The sequence below is a fragment of the Pteropus alecto genome, unplaced genomic scaffold, assembly GCF_000325575.1.
Source record: "Pteropus alecto unplaced genomic scaffold, ASM32557v1 scaffold105, whole genome shotgun sequence".
Lineage (NCBI taxonomy): Eukaryota > Metazoa > Chordata > Mammalia > Chiroptera > Pteropodidae > Pteropus > Pteropus alecto.
Window position 1 is genome coordinate 6,027,657 of NW_006436294.1, and position 7,577 is coordinate 6,035,233.

Here is a 7,577-nt window from a genome sequence, read left to right on the forward strand (position 1 = left end):
TGCATGCTTCTCCTCTAACCTGACATCTACGTTCAAACAACTGGTATGTGTGGATTGCTCTCAGGAGCATCAAACCAGAACGGCAGAGCAAAGCAAGCTGCCATTATTCTGACTCAAGTACAATAAGGAAGATGGAAAGGAAGATGGGAAGGAAAGAGGGAGGGCAGAAGGACGGACGGACCCTTTCTGCTACAAGTTCCAAGTCTGCGGAGAGAGCCCACGGGCCACTAACATCTGGGTCACTAGGACGACGGGACACCTCGCGGCATCACCGACGCACCGCGTGGCCTTAGAAAAAGCTGTGGAGTCACATCCTATTCCCTTCCCATCTTCTTAAAGAAATGTGTCATGAATTGTTATGTCACATCTTAGCAGAGGCCACAATATCTGCCCAATGTCAGCATACAGGTCCCCAAAGCAAGTGCTGTCACATCTTTTAAATACAAAGTGGTCCCTCTGAACAGTTAATGACATAAATTAAGTGATAACTGTTGAAGGTGGTAATGGATACGCAGTTTTGCATATGTCTAGAAACTGCCACAAAGTTTTAAAATAAAATTGAAGATTCCTATTTTAACTTTAATTAAGCATAACACTCACGGAATAGGCACTGTCATACAACTCCCATTTATACACCTTTCTTAGTACAAAACAGTTCTCTATCATTCTTACCACTGGCAACTAAAAAGAAAAACCGTGCTTAGTTACAGAGCTACGCGATGACACGGCACTGCACCTCTGACCCTGACAGAGAAAGCGGCATCTGGCCTTGATGACGGGGAACGTGAAAGGACAACGTCCAGGGAACACAAGCCCTGTTACCTTAGAGTCCTCCGAGCCCTTGTCAGGGCCCCGACACAAACAGCTACGTCTCCCATCTCAATGTGCCACAAGGCAATGGAACTCTAAGCTTGTCCACTTGCCAGGCAGTCTTTGGGGAGAAGGGTGGTCCTAGCCCTTTTCTTTACGGACGGATGGGCGGCTGGGAGGGACCTGGCAAGCCTGGGGCTCTGCGCTGTGTGTGGGGCGGTGAATGATGCAAACATCCCGCTCCGCTTCAGCTGCAATTTCACAAACCAAGCGAAGATGCGGTGAGGATCGAGAACTTTGACAACAGGCAAACTTTTCATGTAAATGTTTGCTTTCAGCAATTATTTCCTTTCGTGAAACATTTCATAGGGCCAGGCACTAGTGAACATCAGAACTCGCGTGCTCTGGGTGTCACTTAATTCCTCCATCAGCCTGTGGTTCTATCACGCGGCGATTTAACGGACAAGGAAATGGAGGTCCGCGACGTCAACGAGCTGGCCAAACACCCCGAGTCAGCCCTGAGCGACTGCACACCTCACTGAGAGTTCAGCTTTCAAACTCCATCAGGCAATGCCATCTGAGGAGCCGCACTTCGGGAACCAACGCCTTGCCGCTCAAACTGGACCACTGGCGTCACCCGGGATCGGGTGCCCCTGTCCAGACAGACCGAATCTGAGCCTACGATCTGGGAAGCCCCCAGCGACACAGGCGTCGGTGTGAGGGGCCCCGCGCAGAGCGGGCACACATGGCACGGGGGCAGACCATGCAGCTCAGACACACGCCCGCGACCCGCGCGCATCTCTGCTGCTCGCTCTCCGATCCCAAAACAAAGGCAGACAAGTGCGGGCAGGCCACTCCCCAGGGGGCAGGAGAGAGGAAGTGACCAGCCCGCATCTGTGGCCCTGACCTTTCCGCAACTGCTACCCTCAGTCCTCTGTGATAGCCGGCGCCACTTACTGCCGTGGGTGGGCCTTCCTCCTGGGGTGACAGATGGCAGTCACCATGCCCAAGGGGCTAGAAATGTGCCCAGCAGGAGCCGGGCCCACCCGCGGCGCGGTGCGCTGGCAGACCGGACATGTCCTCCAAAGACGGAGTTCAGAGAGCTACAGAGACAGGTTCCAACACACGCCTAACGACAACAGCAACCCTGACCCATGAGCAGGATCCGGTTTTCCTCTCATGACATTTTCCTAAATCTGCAACACAAGAATCGAATTTCAGGCGCAGTGCGCCAGCCTCCGCACGTTCCCACCAACGCCTCTCTTGGCCGTGCGTTTCTTCTGCCTAGAACACTCCCCCCGCACCAGGCTGATGCCGACTGAGCCCGCAACAGTGGGGGCGCAGCCCCCGCAAGCCCCGCCGGGCACCCTGCAGCTCTGCAAAGCACTTGTAACGTGCCACCACAACTGCCTGTTTACCGTGACCTCCGCGGGCAGGGGTTCAGATCAGCCCAGTGACTGTCCTCACCACGTCCCAGTTAAATGCGCAGATACGTGTAAGTCAAACGTCAGAACAGAATAGGGTGTTTCCTACTCAGTGCGCACAGCTCCCCACTTCCCCACCGACCCGTCTGAGCCCACATGGCCCTTCGCGGTGGCTTCACGACACACGCGATAAAGGGCTCGTCCGTTGTAGCTACCGGCAGATTTCTGGAAAAGTCTAACTTTAAGCAACAAGGACGCCTGTGTCTGTGGCTCTCCAGCACCCACGGCTCACGGCCCACGGCCAGTCCCTGAGGAGGTTCTCGGGGTCCGGCCAGTGCTGTCCAGTAGGCTTTCCTGTAGCGGTGACAATGCTCTCTGTCTGCACTGTCCCACATGGCAGCCACCAGCCACACATGGCAGCTGAGCACTTGAAATGGGGCTGGTGTGACTGTCGAATGGAACTTTTAATTTAATTTTAGCTTAACAGCCACCTGTGGCTAGCGGCCACCACAGGAGACAGCAGGTCCAAGTCTAGACTCTCGACACGGAGTGAAATAAAAACTTTTCCGTGGTTCCCAACCGCAGGCTGCTATTCACGCCAACCCTCCCCTTGAAAAAGGCTAAAAAAGCTGGACAGGATCCTTTAAAAATATTAAAAGCAACTGGGCAGTGACAAGACAATAAGGAAACGCCAGGCCAAAGTCAAAGCGAAATCAGGAGCCAGGAAATACACGAGCGCAGAAGCCACCTTTGCCCTGAGCTCACTTGCCAATCCTGACATTTTCAACTTCCTTTTTCACAAGAGGACATGGAAAGAGGGACGAGAATCAAAAGCTGGGTCCCACAAAGTGTCTGCAATAAGAGCACCCCAAAGGCTACGCAGCTCGGGGTGAGAGTAAGCCAGAAGCGAACCACCTCTCTAGCAGACTTACAGCTCTAGATGGTCTAAAGAACCTGGGTTTAAGGCGATCCCAGACTGGTTGAAGCAAAAACAAATGCTCTCTGAAGGGAGCTACCTTCATGCCAGGTTTCAAGAGTCCTACAAATAACTTGGATCCATATGCTACAACCTTAAATGAAAATGATCTCAAAATGAATCCTAGACCTAAACGTAAAATCTAAAACTACAAAACTTCTAGAGGGAGAAAAAAAATGGAAGAAAACCTTTGTGACCTAGGATTAGGCAAAGGTTTCCTAAATATGACAACAAAAAAGCACAATCCATAAAACAACAAGTGGATAAATGGGACATCGTCAAAATGTGTAACTTCTGCCCTTGAGGACAATGAAGAGAATGAAAAAACCAACCACAGCACAAGAGAGACGCGCAACTCACATGTGACCAACAGAAAAGTATTTATCCAGAATGAAGAGCCCATGAGAAAAAAATGTTTAATGAGCAAAACATGTGAACACCAAAGAAGATATATGGATGTCAAAAAGCATATGAAAAGATACTCAACATCACTGGGCATTTGGGAAATATAAATTAAAACCACAATCAAATGCCATTAGACATCTATTATAAAAGACTAACCACGCCAAGCGTTGGCTCAACGAGAACGCTCGTTCGCTGCTGGTGGGAATGCACAACGGCATAGCCGCTCCAGAACAATCTGGCGCTTTCTTAAAAAGCTAAACAAACACCTACCACAGGACCCGGCCGCTGGAGATCTAGACCCAGCTGTTCTCAAGAGAAACGAAAAACCTACATCCACACAAAGACTTGCACAAAAATATCCATACGCTTTATTTGCGATAAGCCAAGACTAGAAACAATTCTCCATACATTAAACTATACATTCATTGTCATCCCAAACAACATCCAGAAGAATTTTCGTGGAAGCTGACAAGTGATTCTCACACATGTATAGATCTGCAAAGGTCAAGGACAGCCAAGTACACTTGAAGAACCAAGTGGGAAGAGTACCACGGTGAGATGAGGCTCATTATCAAGCTGCCGTAATTCAGGCAGCTTAGTACCAGCGGAACTGAACAGAGTGCAGAACAGATGCGCGGATTACAGACCGCTCGCTCACGACAAGGGGGCACCGCAGAGCACGGGGAAATAAAAAACTTCTCAGTATACAAAAGCACCAACTCAGAAGGAAAAGACGGATAAACTACACTACGCGAAACTTAAAAACTTCTACTCACAAAACAAAACAAAACAGAACAGAACAGACCACTGAGTCAGTGAAACTGCACATGACAAAGTGGGAAGAGACAGAGGCAAAATATATAACCAACAAAGGATTTATGTTCTGAATATATAAACAAGTCTACAAATCAATTGTTAAAAACGTAATAGAAAAATATGCGCACTTTGTGAAACAGTGAATGGCCAAATGTCAGTAAATATATAAAAAGACGTGCAACCTCATTATAACCAGGAAAAGGCTATTCGAAACCACGAAGCAGTAGTACTACAGAAACCACCAGAAGGCATGGGCAGGAGAGACCCAGGAGACCGGACAGGGGCTGAAGAAAGAACCAGAGGGAAGACGGGCTGCTGGCCGGAGCCTAATGGTTCAGTGAGGGGCAGCGGGGAATCACTTACTGGCCCTTTGCTGAGAAGCCACTCTGGGCCAGGCACCCCGACACATTGAACGGGGGTCACAGCCTACCTGGCTCTAAACTATAATTTTAACTGCACCTGACCAATTTTAGGGAGAAAGACACTGTTCAGATGGCACTTTCCCACCAGCTCACAGAGCTGCGCAGCTGACTGGAAGTTGGGTCACGGGGCGAGGGAGGGGGAGCCAAGCTGGGGGGGTCACGTGGCAACATCCTTTTCACCACTTGCCGATTACACCTGATTCCATCCGTCAACCCCTCCGTTCCTCTCTACCTTAGTAACAACTTTCACGTGGTTCTAGACCCCTGACCACACGGCTGCACAACGGTCACTGATGTTAGTCTTGGTACTGAGTCTCTTCAGGACCTGGCAGGAGAGTAAACAAACTGGGGACTCCCCTCCCACCCTCGTGGTGTAAGGAAACTGTGCGGGACCGAAAGATATGCAAAGGACGATGCAGAAGCCTTGTCCCCAAGCTCACAATATTCGATCTGCCGATAGGTGCATCTAATTCAGCATAAGACATAGAGATATGAGGCACATCACCGACCCGCCTTTGTACACTGTGTAACTTCTATTTAGCCTTTTTTTTAGAAAAAAGGGGCAAAAGGCAAAACAAAATGTATTTAAGTTACATATGAACTGAATGCTAGGCAGAGAATCGATTCACACAATACTGTTTCATTGGTCACCCCAAGACGTGGCAATCACCCTAACGTTAGTATAAGCTAGCCAGTTTTCAGCACTAAAACAAAGCCCTGGGGGCCGTGTGCCTTCGGCACGCACATGCACACTCTCTATCTGCCAAAAGTCTCACGTCCCAAAATCATACCAACTGTTTGGACGTAAAATTCTTCATTTAATGTCCAACCCAAGATTCAGAAAAATTAAGCGGTCTCAGAATAAAACGTTCAAAGTACCTCGGCAAAAGTAACTGCTAAAAAAACACGTCAGAGTCCCCAAGTGGAGGCGAATCTCATTAGCGAATCTAAGTGGCCACGCGTGCTGCCATCTATAGCTGAGCCATGCCCGCTACGACTTGCATTTTAAAGCGCTCTAAAGCAGTGGTCTGCGGACGTCAGCGGGCATGGAAAGCCCCTGGACAGCTCGCTAGGACCGCCTGCTGGCCCCACCCCACAGTCTAGGTCAGGTGCGGGGTGGGGCTCTAGCATTTCTCAGTTCTGGGGGTGGTGATGCTGCGCCCCGGTAACTACACTGAGAACCGCTGCAGCCAACCTGAATCGTGTGTGTGTGTGCGCGCGCGTGTGCACCCTCAGTGTATAACACTAAGGAGGACCTTGCTCAGGAAGAGCAAACAGCTCTTTTTACCCAAATGTTGACTTTCCTTACCTAAGTAAAGGTAAGCGACCTGTCACTCTCGAGACGTCTTATCTGCATGACAGCATGACAGCAAAGGACTGCGCAGCAGGTCAAGGGAAAGCTACACACTGCGTAACCGGCACTGCAGTCTGAGAAGATGGCTTTTTAAAAACACGGTTTCAGGGCGCAATGCAAAGCCGTGTGGTGCACCCAGTGGGTCCAGCTGATTGATCAGTAAGACACGTGAGAGCTTCTAGGCCAGTCATCAAGGACCTTCTGTATACCCCACTCATTTAGTGTCACCTTGGGCAACTGTCAGTCTTCAGAACTTAAGTCCTATGAACACGGGGTCAATATCTAGAAAAAAAGAACATTTTGAAATTGTGAAGGGCAGAGCAGTACTTTTTCCTGGCCCAATTGTGATAATACCAGCAATCTAAAATAAAGCAGACGACAGTAAAAACAGATAACCCAAGTTCTTCCCTGGCAGCAAGTCCTAGGAGGTCTCTAAGTGAGGTCCTTTACCCAGGCAAACGAAGCAGCAGCCAGCCTACCAATGCAATGACTGTTCTCCAATGACACGCCTGGGTTCTTTGCATTCCTAAGTATTTACTGTGTCAGACACTGGGGATGCAATGGTGTGTAAAACAAAGTTTTGCCCTCATGGTGCTTAAATTCTCATGAGAAGACACATAATCTACTGAAAATATATAACGCATAAAATCGTTTAAGCTCTTTCTTCAGTCCAGCAAAGCCAAACGCGAGGCACTTTGGTCGCCAGCAGACACAAGCTGCTGGTGTTCACAGGAGAACGCAAACCACTGCATGGCAGGACTTTCAAATACACTGTGAGGGCAGAAGGAGGTCCTGGGCACAGGCACCCCACACACGTCACTTTTTAGGTTCTTCTATGCCTTGGTTTTGGTCCACTGGCCCAAATGAAGAAGAGTATGTCAACCCATAAAGGTAGGATGGAAACGTCTAAATTGGAAAGAATGAGCACATTCATTTCAGAAACTTCTAAAGCGGCAATGTGTTACAGATGATCAATACCAGGGTTACTACACGGGGCATGTACCCTCATGAGAAACGTGCCATTTTTCACCTTAAGTTACTCCTTGCTTCCCACAAAACTACATTCATAAACAAAATTGACCCCAAAAAAGTCATCAATGAAAAAACTCTGTACATGTATAAGTTACTAAAGCACGTCCTTTGACAAAAAGAAGCATCAATCACTATACTACCATGCCTTATACATTTTTAACTAATTCCATATTAATTTAAAATAATTAAACAATTTTGGTACAGTCATTAAAATGTTTACCTACACTACGTTGGCCACATAAGAATTTCATGATCTGAAAGTATCAGACTCAAATAGAAAATATGATGATTTAAGCTTTCCCAGAAACACAGTAATTACGCTTAGACACCATTTCCTC

General features: G+C 48.4%; 1 protein-coding gene across 1 annotated transcript in view; it reads right to left on the minus strand.

The window, feature by feature from the left end:
- Nucleotides 1-6,450, minus strand: part of PTK2 (protein tyrosine kinase 2) — a 175,948-nt gene extending 169,498 nt beyond the window's left edge. The window contains exon 1 of the mRNA XM_025047590.1: nt 6,163-6,450. The gene's annotated coding sequence lies outside the window, so the exon portion shown is untranslated. The remainder of the gene's footprint in view (nt 1-6,162) is intronic.
- Between the last annotated feature and the right edge of the window lie 1,127 nt (nt 6,451-7,577).